Here is a 17402-nt window from a genome sequence, read left to right as displayed (position 1 = left end):
CCTTGGATTCTCATCTTTCCCCCCAAAATTTCCAACCCAAACCGCAGTACTATCACCAGAGGACACAGAGTAGGTGTATCTGCGTGTTTGTCTTACATGCACACGCATACTTGTTTTTCCTTTTTATAGGCTAGATTTCTTCCCTGACAGGAGGATGGGATGGACCAGTTTGTGCAGCAGAACGAGCAATGGCGCGGGCCTCACAAACCTGTCATTCCTTACACGGAAGGATTCAGGGCAAACCGACTTGGTTAATTGCCTTCAGTAAAATAATACGATTACGAAATTAGATCTCCACCGGAGAGGTAATTAACTTCGATCCATGCCATCACTTGAAAACTAGATTTGTAGGCGAATTTATGTTTTCAGGCGCGCTGTAAATGGAATGCAGATATATGCATATGTATACGCCGCGCAGGCATCCTCTACACTTCCATCGAACAGGCTAATTAACAGCGACTATGGCAGCTGTGGCAGGAGGCGAGCTGAGACAGGAGATGGGCTCGTGAGTTACGACTCTGGGGGTAGGGGCTCAGTGCTGCGGGAGGGGGAAGGGCAGGGAGAGGAGCATGGTAGTCCCATTTGGTCAGTGACTTTCCGGATCAAGATCAGAGACTCTGCCCTCCGTGTTCACAGCGGACCTTGATTTAATGTCATACAATTAAGGCACGCGGTGAATGCCAAGAGCGGAGCCTGCAGCTGCACTTGAAGGACACCAGAGCGACGCAGAGTCAGAATCAGGGAAAGGCGAGGCAGGGGCTATGGGTGGGTGGTGGAATGAGCCCAGCCTGGCCACCTAAAGATTCCTCCCTCTGCATTGATTCCAGGGCCAATCTAGTGTTCAGATCAAAAGAGTCACGCCTTTCAGTTAGAGCTGTGCAGATCTGCAGACAAGTCCTTAAAGTGGATTTGGGGGTTTCACTGACAGCTGTCAGGAGAGCAGTAGTTCTTGTTTGTGCAAATATTCTAGGGAGTTGAAGCCATTAGAAAGCAGTGGTTATTTCAGAGCAGGAGTGTGATTGTCTTTCACTCTGGACCAAACTGGGAAAACAAAATAGAAGACAGAGGTGTGTGGAATTCAGTGGTACCCTAACAGCATCGAGAAGAAGAAAAAAATAAAACTCAAAAGGTTCCACTCTTGAGGGTAGACTGAACACTCCTCCGCACACACCCTACCCGCCCTGCCCTTGACTTCTCCTTTCTCTACCCAGTCTCCAGGTGGCCTAGCCTGGTTTTAAAACGTGAAGGTAATTTCCTACTTTGGGCACAGTCACAATGGCCAAATTAGTCAAAGGAGTAGAATAAGGGAAAAGGTCAGGTCAGAAACTTTAGAAGGACTCAGTAAATTAATTTATTTGGAAGCTAATGAGGTGGACTTCGCTAAGGTAGTAGTTTCACACCGACGAGAAAGAAAGCCTTGATAGACGTCTTTGTTCTGCCTTGGCCTGGCAGGGCTGGGAACAAAGGAAAAGGGCCTACAGGATGCTCCAAAGAAGCCGCGCCCTCCGTGCCTGGCGCTGTCCGCGGTGCTGACCGGGCCCTTTTCTTTTTCTGTCTTTAAGCCAGAAAAACAATAGGTTTGTATTATCCCAACCCCAAAAACTAACCGGATATTAAGTAATTTAGAAAAAAATAGAGCTTAGTGCTTGATGTGGTAAAAAAAAAAAGACTGGCAGTAGACTCAAGTATGAGTCTTGAGATTTAGCAGGAAGGGATAAGGAGGGGAATGATTACATGAGATCTGGCAGGAGCCTCTGCAATTTGCGACCAAAGTCCAGGCTCTCTCTGCAGGGCTCTGAACAGCCTTTATAGGAAGGTCCAGAGGCCGAGCTCAGTGGAGCGCTCAGGTGTTCTGGAGCCTGCTCCATGAATCTCTGCCCATGGGAGGCACTGCAGGGCCAGTCGTCCTAAAACCCACACTGCGGAAAAACAGATCACAGTGGCATTCTCCGTCTAGCCTTGCTGATAGAAAGAGGCATGATGGTTTAGTAAATACCATGCACTGAAGACTTCCTTTAGGAGTTGAGGACTGGATGAGTCATTATTGACATGTTCAATAAATCTTTACATTTCTCAGCATATTTCATCATCCTAACTCAGGTGTTGAGAGTATTAAATATGAACAATAAAAATTTAATTGCCCTAACCAATGAATCAAAGTGGCAAGGAAGGAGAGAAATGAGAAATGGACCAATCTATAGCCAGCCTGGGCTTGAGAAAAAAATTACTACAGGTTTGTTTGCATTTATTTATTTATGAATTCACGGGCATATGCCCTGTAAAAATTAATAACAGATAAAAACAATTCAGATGGGACCATGCAGGCAGCAACACTGTTTTTGCTCTAGATATTGAAATGGGCCATACATTGGCAGTGGCCTAAAAGAGATGGTTTTACTACCTTCATTACTTCACACCTGAGTGGTGGTGATATATAAAATGATACCAGAAATATAAACGGCCAGGCACAATACCTTCGGTGACCTATCCTTACCCCCTCCCTTAGGGCAAATTTTAGTTTAGAGCTTGGTGTGTTAGGTCTTTTGTGTCCATTCATTATGGTTTATATTTATTTTATGCAATTTAGGAAGGCATCAGTAAAGCAAACTGGAAAAAGGAGATAATAATAATAATAATAATAATAATAATAATAATAATGAAAGGTTGGGACTATTTCTTTTGTGCCAATTAAAAGCAGTCATTGAACACTGGCTTCCTTTCCCTCCAGTATTCAACAAATTGCGATGATGTCCCCCATCCATATTCCCACACGTATTTCACAAAGCAATAAAAATCTAAGGTTGCAAACATACCCTGCTTGCATTGCTGTTTTTCATGTTACATAATAAGGACACAGCTAATCCCTCTCACTCTAATCCTATCTGTATAGGATAGTCCTAAATTCTAGCTTCAGAAAGCCTAATCTATTGAAAAATTACTTTCTAAATAGAAATGAAATACACAATATGAGATAAAATACATTACTATGTAAATAAGGGAATGTACACACAATTCAGTAATTTGGCTGCCAAGATTAAATCCAGAGTGGTTATTGATCCATGTTTTCTAGATTTTTAAGTCTATTTTCAATTTCTTTTAAAAATAATCATCCAGTTTAATGTCCATTACCAATGTTCTGGTTATGAAATTCTATGCTCAGCAGTTTTGCAATAAAACAACCCAGGCTTCGCAATTAGAGAACTTCGGTGTGGCGTGCCATGGGAGTCCTTTGAAAATTGCAACTTTCATCTAGTGGTCTGAAATTAAAGCTTCTCGGAATAATTTAGGAACAGCTTGATTCGTTGAGACACTGAACAACAACTCTCCAGGGAAATCGCAAGTTTCCCTCCTAGGAACAAGATGCTGAGCACAGTGCACTGGGAGATAGCTAGCGTCAACAATATCAGAGCGCCCTCTCCTGCCCCAGAGTCAGCACACCAGTTACAAAAGCCAGATGGCACCAGTCTACATAAGCAGAGGAAAACGTTAAGCTCTTAGGAACATTTAATCTGTGAAATTTAAAGGCTTTCATCATCTTCTACTTCTGAAAGGGCCACCTGATTTTTATTTTGAGCACTGCTTGGACAGTTGTCTTCTATTATGTAGTGTATTGAAAGCCAGTGTTTTGAGGTTTGCGGCGTCCTTTCTGTAGTTAAATTTCTGTACTCTTTCTCAAATTTTCATATGAAAATACGAAATTGCAAATAACAATTCTAGGTGAAAACCCTCTGTGCTAGACAGCTGAGTAGAAAATATATTTCGTGATTTCTCTAGACAACTAAGATTTAATAAAGGAAAAGTTTAAAGATACCAAGAACAAGTGACTGAAATATTTTTAAAAGATAATTTTTTTAGCCAGGCCTGGTATCATATACCTGTAATCCCAGTACTTAAGAGGATGAGACAGGAGGACCACAGGTTCAAAGCCAGTCTCAGCAACTTAATGAGCACCTCAGCAACTTAGAACTTAGAGAGAGATGCTGTTTAAAAATAAAAACTAAAATAGGGCTAGGTGTAGCTCAGAGGTAGAATGCCTCTGGTTTCAATCTCCAATAACACACACACACACACACACACACACACACACACACACACACACAGAATAGAATTTTTAAACATTAAAATTCTGATGAACAGAATTGCTTTGTTGTTTCTTTGGTAATTAACCCAGCTCTTGCTCCGACTTAAAATTTGGGAATAAGAAAGTGGTTTTGATGAAGAAGTTGAAAACTTTTTTTGTACTAATATATACACACATTTTTTTTTTTCAGTACTGGGGACGGAACCCAGGGGCATTCGACTTCTGAGCTACATCCCCAGTCCTATTTTTTTAATTTTTGAAACAGGGTCTCACTGAGTTGCAAAAGGCCTCACTAAGTAGCTGAAGCTGTTCTTGAACCTTGATTCTCCTGTCTCAGCCCCTCAAATGCTGAGATTAGAAGCATGCACCACCACACCCGGCTTTATGTACACAATTTTTGACCTTGAGACCTTCCAAATGAGTTATATCGATACTCAATTGCAAAGACTTTTTCTGAAAAGAAGAACTCATTTTGAGTAGAAATAATTGGACATGCTTTGGTGGCAGCATATGTAAACCAGTAAGAAGGTTTATTTTCATTTAAAATGAGTATTTCAGTATGGAGCAATCCATTCTCAAATAAAATGGAGATTTTTTAAAAAGGTTAAAACCCTTTTTACTTTTTAAATATTATAAGGTACATGTTGATGAAAATTATATATAACTGTATTAATTCAACATCATAAATTTGAAAATTACAGCCTATTTCAAAGCACACACATTTATACCATGAAGAACATTATTGACTATATCAGTACTAATGTAATAAAGTGCTTATATTAACCATGTGGTTGTTTAAAAAACAGGTGAAATAAAGTTCTGCTTATTTTATGAAGTCAGAATGAAATAGCTGTCTAATATCATTTATTTTAATTCTAGCATTTAAATAAAAACACAGCAACATTAAGCTATAGAGTTGTTGAGAATATCAAACTAAAACTTTTAAATTATACAATTTTACCATTTGCTAGTATAGAAAAAAAGCAAGCCTTGCTGAAATATTAAATTGACAAGTATCTGATAAGCATGTCAAATTCCATAAAACTATAGGTATGTTTGTCCTTTGAAAACTACTTCTTCAAGGAGTGAATTTATAAATTCATGACAAGATAAATAAAAAAGAAAATCATTAGAATTTTTATATCTTTATTTTAAGCATTCTTTTAAAAAACAAATATTTATTTTTACTTAGTCAAGGTTTATTCTTGAGAAAACTCATAATTTACACAAAGGATAATAAACCCAATAACATAATTTTGCTATATTTCTAATAGTTATTAAAGCTTAAAAACAACTTTTAAGTAAATAATATTTATGGTATATATACACTTTTATATTATTATATATATTATATATACACTTTTTAAATTTTAAAAACCATTCACTGTATTATTTAAAAAATGAAAGAAAAAAAACTAAAGGGAAACTATTAAAAGTGTTTCTCAGATGCCCAATATATGTTGCTCAGAAAAATCACAACCCAATATTTCCATTCAAATTCATATGTAAGGATTTTTAAACTTCTTATATTTGTACAAAGTAGAATATTATAAATTAAGCACTTCTCATTTCTTCTGGCTATTTAGAACTCATGGAAACACACACTTCTATACAAGTAATATTCAACTAAACAGCATGTTTACAAGAAGCACAAATACAATAAAAGGAACTAATTACTGATGCATTTATTTAAGGATTAACCACATAATAATTGTGCACTCTTAGATGAAATTTAATATAGGGATTTTTTTTTGAGGTATATTATCTCCCAGAGGCATTCTACCTCCAAGCTATACCTCCAGCCTGATTTTACTTCTTATTTGAAAACAAGGTCCCCCTGGGTTGCTAAATCTGGCTTTGATCCTGTGATACTCTTGTCTCAGCCTCCCACGTACTTGGGATTGCAAGCATGTTCCACCATACTTGGCTCTTAATAATAAATTTAATGTTTGTGGAACACACACCCAAAAAATCCCCATGTATGGGCTTCAGGTTACAAAGAACAAGCACATGCAGTGTCTTTCTATCCTGTATTCAGACTCTATTGCCATCACAATTTCTCCCTGCTGCTAAGTAACTAGTATAATATAGAATGTAAATGAGAAAAATATAATGCTTTAGGAAGAAATAAAATAGATATATGAGGGACCAGAACCAATTGTCTTTCAAATAGAAGGTCAGCAGTTCCAAACTAAAGGGAAAATTTTATGTTTGAGTACTAAAAAAAAGTTTAAAAGCCTAGATATTATAAGCATGTGGCAATACCAGGGCAAAACTGGATGAAATAAGAATAAATGAAGTCTTTGAGATTCATGTAGAAAGAACTAAGAGGAGACTTGCTTTTCAGTTTTGTTTTTAAGATTCCAGCAGAAGATACTACAGGAAAATCTTAAGAATTACTAGTCACCAAAAGAATGCTCCTTCATTGGGATGTGTTGAAATTTGATATCATTGACTTAAAGAAAGACATATTAGAAATTAAATTAGCAAAATATTATTCATTATTCAACTCCTACTCTGTGAATTTTAAAGGTAGAAATATGCTTTTTTTCTTTCCCAGTTGTTCAGAAAAAAAATTAAAAAATATAGGCTATATAAAATTTAATTCTACATATGGTAAAAATGAAACAATACAACTATAATATATAATGAGTAACTTATTGTTCTCCTGTGAATTTGTTTAAATATAAAACACAGTGACTTGTAAAAAAGAAACTTAGTTTAGCAAATTGTTCCATACTGATTTCAAAGTTCTACGTAGGAACTTTGAACAATTAGTTTAGGGAGACGATTTGAACTCCACTGCAAGGCTTCTCAGTGATTCGCAAAACTCCATGTTAGTGTAAGAAGTAAGCCTCTCAAGCTAAAGCCATACACAATGAAGATCCTGAGCAAGGTCAATTCCAAGGTTATGAAGTATGGGCTGCTATGAAAATATTACCAGAGAGAGGTATTCTCTTGCCTAGAGTTATGGTGTCAACTATCCATATCAGAGAAACGTCTCTGTTCCCTGGACATCCTCAGTCCCACTTTATTCTATCAGTCACTTTTTAATTCTTTATTCTCAGAATTAAACTACAGTCGCTGTGTTTCAGTTGTTCTGATAATAGCAGGTAAATAGAGATTGACTGAAGGAACTCCAAACATACATTCTTCAAAACCTGATTTTTACAGGTGGATATATCTTGAGAAAAGGAAGTTGACTCTACAAAAGAGTTATTTTACCTAACTTTTCAACTCAGAAAGCACAGATGTTTATAAATGCCTGCTAATCATCAGGAAGCTGATGGTTAATTGGATAAAGGAAGAAGGGTTATGGTGAGTGTATATATAAATATGTATGCATGCAAAGAAATATCTGTATTAGGGATTATGGCTAACATTTAAAACATGGTTGTAAAAATAAAATCAATTTTTACTTGGCTTGGACCCTTCTTTTCTGTGGTTATCTTATTATCAGATAATCTACTGGATGAAATTGCATGGCACAAGCGGATTATTAATAAAGAATTATTTAAAATGGCTAGAAAAACTGGGAGTCTCTTCTTCATACTCCAGCTGTTCTTATTGCAAGAACTTTCTGCAGTAATTAACATTTTCTAAATCCACAAATGCCCTTTCAGTAAATAAAATTTTCTTGCCTTATCCTCCCATCTCCCTCTGCTTACTCTTATCTTAATTGATAATGGTATCCAGTATGCCAAGTGATTAGACTAATAATATTGACCATACAAATTAGTCCTACATATAAACCCCAGATTCATATATATGAAAGATATTTGAATTTATTTTTTATTATAAACTCTCCTTGTCATGATAACACCTAAGTTCTCTAAGATTTTCAAAGAGAAAGATATAGATTTATTCATTCTTTTTTCTTGTTGTTCTAGTGCTTGCTAAGTGCCAGGCCCTGTTCTGTGTTGAATATTTAATAATGAATAGAACAGTTGTGATTTATAAGGTTTTGCTTAGTGTTAGTTTTTCTGCTCCCCTGAACGAACTTGTTTTTTCTAGGTTAGGTCTTTTTATTAAATGTCTCCATATCAACAATTGGTGCTTTTTTTTTATTACAAAAACAGACTACATTTTGCTTCTCTCGGGTAAACAAGACCAATGTATTTATATTTTCCTGGTGGAGCCCATTTTCCTCCCCTTTAATTACAATGAATGCTTTTGATATTTCCTTTCAAACTTGAACAACAATTGAGCAAAATGTTAATATAAACCAACATAATGTTAACTATAAAAAATTAACTTCTGTCTCAATGGTGGGTTCATGGTCATATTTGACTTTTGTGTTTATTGATTCTAAACACTTATTTTTATTTTGTCATTGATTTCAATTTTCATGTAAATGTGTGATATAAATGTCCACCCATCTGTAACATGGTTCTTATCCTTCATTCTTGCATGTTTCTGATAAGCTGTAACTTTGATCCTTTTCAATTTTTTCTTTTCTGTTGCTATTTTTTGTTTTTTTTTTTAATGATCTATTTCACCCTTTGTCAAAATTCCTTTCAGTTTATACTTTATTTTCCCCAGGGCCTATAACTAACCAAGGCTAAACAAATTGTCAATTGCTTTTACTGAATTGGTCAGCAGTGCATACCGAATCTAATTTATTGTTAGTAAGCTGGTCATAATAACTAGGCCAAATTTTTCATGACTTTATTACTTTAAATGTTTGAAGTAAACACAAAATCAGCAATTTAGTCAAAATTATGTTCCAAAATACTTCCACAAATGTAATTTTTAAGCTCTTTTTTGAACCACATCATAAACTGAGTTTTTAGATTTGTGGCTTTAGGAATATTGGCCATGTCTCCTTAATTTATTGTTCAACTGAATCTTGACCAAAATCTTTGAAAATGGCTAGGTCTCCATTAGATTTTTCCAAGTCAAGAACAGAGTCCATCTGTACCAAAGGAGTAAAACATCTTTTCTGTAAGTTCTGATTACTTTAATTCACAAAAGCCATGAAGACAGAGACTTCTCCAACTTTGGACAGAACACATTTGGTATAATACGGTACACTAAGTAAATAGTGTGCTAACATTGGAATCTGGGGATCTATATTCTAGCCTCAAATCTTACTTTAACTAGTTGAATAATTTTATTGCTCTCTTTATTTAATTGAGTTTTATTTCGGTCTGAACTTGATAAATAACTCTACATAATATGTAATAAAAATTGTCTGAGGAAATAGTTTATAATTTGGGTTTCCAGGTCTGAATCTTAGAAATCCAGTTCAACAGGCCTTGAAGTAATTTGATCTGCATACTGAGAAACCCCAGAGAAACTCTCCAAGCATCATTCTAACTCTAAACTTTTTGTCTATAAACTAATATAAATGAATAATTCTAAGATAATATTCTTATCCCTGGATAAGTAGGAACAGGACAAATTGATATTTGAGCATGTTGTAAGTATGACATGGAGAGTATGTGAGTCTGATTTATCCAAGAAACAATTAGCAAGTTTAGATTAAATGCACATTTACTAGGGAAAATGTCTGTGTGAGAGAAAAAAGGAGAGATGGGAGCAAGATGGGCAGGCTGAGCTGTCAAACAGCAATGTGGGTCTGGTCTCTGAAGAAAGAGTCAGGAAAAGTAGGGTGGAAGGATCTTAGACTAAAATGTATACTCCAAAGAAAGCCTGGAAGGTCACTAGGAAGCCTTTGAGCCAAAGTTGGTTGTTAAAGGAGTTCTAGCTATTTCAAGATCTTGAACTTTCCAGCTTTATTATCTCTACCAGTCAGTCATGGTTTTGAGCAGCCCATGAGAATCAAGGCATCTGAGCAAATGTAATGATGGGATTTAGAGCACAGGAGCTGGTGCTTGGTTATCTGTATCCCCAAATTGGAGATTTATGAGCTAAGTTCTCATGGCTGCTACAGGGAGGCAAATCATTTTTGATGTCAGAATCAGTTGCTAGAAAATTTAAGATAAATTTCTCAGCTGGGTATGGTGGAACATTTCTATAATCCCAGTACTTGGGAGGTCATAATTGGAAGTCAAAGACTGGAGACTAGCTTTAGCAATTTAGCAAGACACTCAGCAAACTAGTGAGATACTGTTTCAAAAATTAAAAAAGGGCTCAGGGTGTAGCTCAAAGGTAGAATGCCTACTACCAGTATAGAACAATTACCTTACTCTCAAAATGTAATAATTGTGATAGGCTAGGTTTTGCTATAATAATGAACAACTCCCAAGTCCCATTGATTATAAATGACAAGAATATCATATATCTACATGCCATGTCTATGTTGGAAGGGGGACCCTGGTGTTTCTAGAAGGCTAACTCAGTGAAGGTTTACTGTCTAAGATATTACAATTTCAAATATTTAACATGCAGCAATATGTTAGGAAATGAAAAGGCAGATGTTTTGACCCATAAGTTGAATATCACTTACAAATACACTTTATTAGCAACAACTAGTTACAGGACCTGGAAAACATTGGAATCTTCATGTATCTCAAAGTCAACAGTAACAAATACCAGTGACAAGTGATGTTGACCAAAATAAGACTTCTTGCAAATACACTAACACTTGAATTATATAAAATCTAACTACATCATCTCCGAGGATTCTGGAATTTAGAAATTTAACACAAAATAGAAAGTGACTTCACATGTTTTTTGCATTTGGGGAAGGTAGTGGAATGTGGCAAACAGGTCTTAAACATAGAGTCATGAAATCTCTTAAAATAAAACGGGCTATTTTTCTAAATTACCGTGTGATATTGGAATTTAACTGACCTTTTCAGGTCAGTTAAATTTCCTGTTTTATCATTTGAAAAATTAAAGAATGGAATTATATATCCAAGTTATGTTCCAGAAGTCAGTTGATTCTAGTAACAGTCACACTAATAGCAATAGAAATACAACAGTGTGCAGCTTATTTATACTTAACTGCTAAGGAAATCCCTCCATTTTCACTTCACATGTAGGAAATTATGAATATTTCATTGAGAATAGATTCTTGGGCTCATAGGTTTCTCTCAAGGTATTTGTGGGTATTTTGTAAAAGTTTTGTAAAAGTGTTCTCTGGGTTGTCTAGGAAATGTGTTAAGCACACACATGCTGCAAACTCATCTTTTGGATGGAGAACACAGAGACCTGACATGTTCTGCCTATCTCCTCATAGGGGTCTAGCAGGATCAAGCTCACAACATGATCAACTCACAAATGCACCCCCAGATCCTCCCTACCATTCCTGTAATTACAAATACCAAGTGCCTGCCTACAAAATTCTTTGCTTTAGAGTTTCCTGGAGGGAGCTTAGGCTACAATAGCAGAATAACCTCTGTCAAAAAGAATTTAGGGTCAAAGACTGTAAGGGACTGTAATGCTTTTAGGTTCAACCCTGATCCACTCTATGATTCCCCTGTCAAGCCAGTTTATACTGCTAAAATGTTAGAAAGGACTATTTCTAGGATATCAGCACTTTCTTTAGCTACCACCTAGGTTGAAGTTAAAAATCTAGTTTTTCTGCAAGTGTGGAAAGTTTACTAGAGTCAGGGAGCCTCCAGTCAACGTCTCCTGGGACATTTCTGTGATTATCATGGAAAGAGCAGGAAAAAAAATGCAGAAAAGGATCCAGACTCTTACAATTCCACAATGCAACTCTGCACTCTTCAAATATTAATTTGGTACCTATGCATGTTCATCAATGAGAAAAAGAAGACGCTTCTAAAAATAGATGTCTATAATTATAACTAAAGATTACTTAGTGAAAAGAGAAATAAAAAATGTCCCTAATGTATAACATATGCCTCATGGTACTTTCTGAACCAGAAGGTACATGGTCAAGCAAATAAGTCATCACTTGGAGAAACAGTGTTTCTAGGGCACTGCTAGGCCAATATTTCAGGAACCAGTGACACTGAGGGGCTCCCAACAACACTGAGGAACAGTAAGAAAAACAGAAGTATCTTCAGATGGGATACAAAGAGGCACATCACCCACAAAAGGCTGTGAAAATGCAGGAAATCTAACACTGAATCCAAGTGTATTAGCTTCCATTTAGATAGATGTGCATGAAATTTAATACATGATTTTTTTTATCTATCTGGGGAGGCATTATTTTTAAAATGCATTTATTTAATGTAATGGGAATATGTTCTAAATAAATCAGACTATCAGCAGCAAATTGAAGATTAATTGGATCTTGAAATGGTATATGTATGCTTCTTTAGTATTTGATTTATATTATTAATTATAAATTATATATTAATAAAATTATATAATTTGATTAATAACAAATATCTATATAGAGCAAACTTTCACAATGTTCTTAGGTTCATGAGAAGGTTATGGTAGCCTTTGTTATCAGAGGGCTAATATACAACAATCTCTTATTGAGAAAGCTTCATTTCATTTAGGTTTTTTTAGCAATTTCTCAGTGTAGTTAACATGACATGCATTATCTGAACTGGGAAGGAGCTATGGATAATTCTGAACAAAACTGAAGCTGTTTAAGGATTACTGTATGTTCACCAGTATGCTGGCGCACAAAGTGGCAGCAAAACAATAACCCATACCCAAAGGACACTTTATTATTTTAATAATCTTTCCTTCTATTCATTTACCTACTTCCATTAAAAGATGAGAATGCTAGAAAATGTGATTCAAATCCATTTACATGTTTAACCCAATGATATATGGTAATTAATTCAATAACTGGGAAACCAGCTTCCATGAGACTGATAAATGTTTATTCCTACACATTTCTGATTGACAACTCACATCGGTGCTTGTATGACACTTTATCTTTGTGTAGTCCCAGGGTGTAAACAATGTGGGTATGGGCATGGCATTAACTCTCAGATTGGAAACATTTTTACTAACAAATAAAAATATGTTTCACAAATCAAGTAATAATGATATAATCAGTAAACAGTTTCCTCTAAGAAGAACAGTTTTAAAATTCCACAAAGCAGTAAAATTCACTGAGTTTTTAGCCCTATTGTTTTTGACATTCAGCCCTTGGCTGTTTGTCCATCAGAGAGAGGTTTAGGATGCTGGCCTTTGTGTTACTGCCAGGTCGCCTTCAGTGCTGTCTCAAATACAGTTCACTTGAGTCTCTTCTCATTAAACTTCAATGATCTGTCACTTAATACTTGTCAGCACCTTTTCACACATGGTACTTATATCCCTTAAAGTCTGTGCTATAAAGAAATATCATTCTCCCATAATGCAGAGCAGGTTGAAATGGTGGCTCAAAGAAGTGGTAAGAAGCAGAGGGATCAGGCTGGTGGCAGAGTTGAACTGGAGCTTATGTCCCCCGGTACTCTTCCTTCTTGGCTTCTTACTGGTATGTATACGGGCTACACATTAACCTCACTTGCCAAGAGACAATGGAGTCACATACTCACTGTACACTGGAGTCTCATGCTCCTACCTGTCCTTGCACACTGCCTTTGTTGTTTCTGTGTCAAAGTCTCACCCTTGTTTTCACCCTTAGTTCTGATCATGTGATGAGTGTTGTGCTTGATATGGAAAGCAATCTCCATAAGAACTTCTCAGAAATATAAGTGAGCCTCCCTGGAGTACAATTACATTGTAGAAGCTTCTCTGAATATTTCTCCCAAAGGAATATTAGTGAGCAGCATAAATATGCCTTTCCACCATAGGCATAGATTTCCTTTGCTCTTTTAAGGATCAGTTTGGGGTTATAGGAAATTGAAATGGAGTGAAAGGGAGATTTGGAAGTATTTAGCAAGCAAGTACTTAGACTCTTTATTTCGCTTCATTGTGGAGTCATCAGGCAATAGCAAAAGAACCACACCCATAATCCTAGTACGTGGGAAGCTAAGACAGGAGGATCATAATTTCAAGGCCAGCCTCCGCAACCTAGGGAGGCCCTCAGCAACTTAGAAAGACCCTGTTTTAAAATTGTTTCAAAATTATAAGATAAAATGGGCTGGGGGTATAGCTCAGACATATAATGCTTCTGAGTTTAATCCCCAGTAACACACACACACACACACACACACACACACACACACACACACACCATCTCAACTACCATCTCCCATAGCCACATTCTTTGGTTTATGATTTATAATCCAGTGATCAGCCTCACTCAAAAGAAGCTCACAGCTTGACTCATGACTCACCAGCCTTTGTCTCAGAATAGTACTTTTTTCATATATAGCAAATGAAAACTTGAACATACTAGATTCAGTATCACAAAGTCACATTGAGAGAATAATAGTAGGTACTAAATGTGTCTGGGATTGGTACATTTTTCAACATGAATTATAACACATGGCTCTCCTTTCCAAGCAATTTCTAATTGGCCTCTTCAAAGCACACTCCACTGACCTTGGTATTGGATTATTTTCCCCTTTCTGTCTACCTGGAATACTTTTTTTCTATTCTCTCTGCCTATCTATATAGTCTGCCATTCTGTTAATAACTGGATCAAATTTTATTTTTAATGCTATAATTTCCAGACCACATAGTCAATTTTATTTTTCAGAACTATAGATTTTAGAGCTAGTAAATGGATTGTGTCATTAATATATCTTGTAATATGTGTATCTACAACCATGCCTCACACATATCTCTGCACACTGTGGACACACAGTGAGAATTTATAGCATTATTTCAAAGGCTGACAAAGAATTAATGGGTGTGGACAATTCTCATTCTCCCTTGACTCATGGTTACATCTGAAGTCAGCATGTATACTGTTATTAATTATTTATTATATGAAAACAAACACCTTGGTATTCAAGAGCTTTATGAAATGATCCAGCAAACGATCATGAAAGAATATTATAAAATAGTTGTGTGTGAGTTACCTTTTCCACATACAGAACATCCATTTATTTTCTGAAGCCAAGTACTTGCTAAGGATGTCCTGGCATCAGAACTCAGTTACTCTCAACACACACACACACACACACACACACACACACACACACACACACACACGTGAGCTATGTAGACTCTCTCTGCGTAGAACACAGAAAGAGCAGGGGTGTTGAATTCTAAAACCTGGGCTTGCTTTCCAGCTCCATCACTCATTAGCTGCATCAACTTGAACTGCTTACCTGATGTCTCTGGCTCTCAACCTCATCATTGTTTAAATGGAGATCAGAGACCTGCCTTTTTAGCTTGTGAGAGTGGAACAAGATGATGCATGTGAAGCGCCTTTTTCTGTTTCAGGCACATGGAGAATCCTAGATAAATGTTGATTTCTTGCTTCACTCTTGCTCCTCCCTTTTCCCTGCACACCTCCTTCCCAGCTTTCCTCTTCTAATTTCACAATTTAGATTATTCTTCCTTTCTTTTCTCTAATCCAGGCAGGGTGATGGTACAGGACAGGTAGGATTACAGAGAGCTTGCAAAGGAGTCTGCCAGTGGCCATTGCTCTCGCATGTCAGCTGGTCTGGGTTTGATAAAAGCACAAAGGGTGCTTTGCTAAAAGCCTATCGCTAGTGGCTGCCACAGGTTGAGGCTCTCAAGACTTCCATGTGAAAAAGAAACAGAGGTTCTATATTTATCTCCTTCATCCTCCCAATTAATGGCATTCAAAAGCAAAGAAGCCAGTGTGAACATATTAAGTTTTTACAACAGTTAGACACAAAGCTTCTAGAATGATATCAAAAGGGAAAGAAAGAAAGGAAATGCCATTCCCAGAGGTAGCACGAGATATAAAAGACCCAGAAAGTGGAGCAGAGATGAAAGAATCTATGTTGCACGATGGACAAATGTCCTGACATCTTATAAAAGGGGCAAAATTAGAACTTTAATGTGGTTTGAGATGTGATTCCAAATATGTAGCTGAAGTAGAAATCTTAAATAGATACAGAAAAATTTAGAGTCTGAAAGTGACTGAAATCCAGAATTTTCTAAGTGATTTGTAGGGTCATACATCTAAGAACTGGTAATGCTAGGATTTAAACTCAGATATATATCTGGATATAAAATATTAGGACTGATGGACAAAATTAGCTTTTATTTAATTTTTTATCTTCTCTTTGAGTATGAGCTGAAATTCTTTTATGAATCAGCCAATATTTTGTTTCTCCTTTTCCTTGTATGTCTGGGATTAAAAGAAAACACATTATCATAAAGATTTGCAGCACTGTAATTGTTTGTATGTTTATCTTTCCCATCAGGTTGGAAACACGACCAATAGCTCACATATTCTTAAATACTTACTGAATGAATGTATGCTCAGCCTAAGTAGGTGATATTTCTACATGTTTAATCTCAGTTAAAAATAAAAGCTACATTCATATTTAAGGTTGCCATAGTTGCAGTAATTGTCAAAAATCTATTTATATCTAGTCTGTCAGTCTCTCAAAGATAAGAGCTGATTTAATACTTTAGCATATGTCTACATCCTCTACTCTTGCAAGGAACAGGCAGACGATTTGCTCAGTGTAGGTGGGAAGGAAGCAAGAAAGGCACCCAAACACCCTCATGCAGAACTCAGTGGTTTGACACCACACAGAGGGTGCTGTGGGGACAGTAGGGCCCCCTCCTCACACTCTCCCCAATGTGAAGGTTAGGGATTTAGGAACAGAGACAGGGTTGCAAAGATAGTAGAAATGTTACTGTATGCTGGCTGGTTCCTCTGTGGATAAATCTTTTGCTGTACCAAAGAAATGTTGGTAACTCATGGTCAGAGGAAATATGTGCTGAATTAGGAGTATTCTCAAATTACCATTACTTGAAGATCATCACACAACTCAGTACACACCTTTGAGAAACAGTATATGCACAATGAGACAGCACTGCTTATCTCTTGGATTAGTGACTTTTACAAAGACAGCAGAAATGTTGTCAAGGGTGTTGAGAAATAACTTTTAATCAACAATCTAGGAAACATACATTGCTACAACTACTGCAGGGAACACTTTGTCACTTCTTAATAAGGGTGAAGATGTACACACCTGCAACCTACGTTCAGTGTATGCCCTACTCTCTTGAGTGAATGAGGAAACATCCACCACAGACATTGCTATGCTGGAAAATAGCTGGACATGAACTAAATGAACACCAACAGGAAAACAGATGCATTGTGGAGTATTCATGCAACATTGAAAATGAACAAAATATATCTGTTTATATCAACACTCATGAATCTTAAAAATATAATGCTTTATAAAAAAGAAAGTTGTAAAAGAGAATGTACAGTACCTTTATAAGTTAAAACCTTGTGAAACTATATTATATAGTTTATGAGTACATTCATACATAAGAAAAGTGCAAATAAATGCAGGGGTATTACATAAAGCAATTCTGGAGAGTGGTTTCTCTGGGAAGAAGAGAAAGGAGAGGTAATCCATAATGGAAACAA

Source organism: Muscardinus avellanarius, assembly GCF_963383645.1.
Source record: "Muscardinus avellanarius genome assembly, chromosome: 4".
Classification (NCBI taxonomy): domain Eukaryota; kingdom Metazoa; phylum Chordata; class Mammalia; order Rodentia; family Gliridae; genus Muscardinus; species Muscardinus avellanarius.
This window is presented reverse-complemented; position numbering follows the sequence as displayed.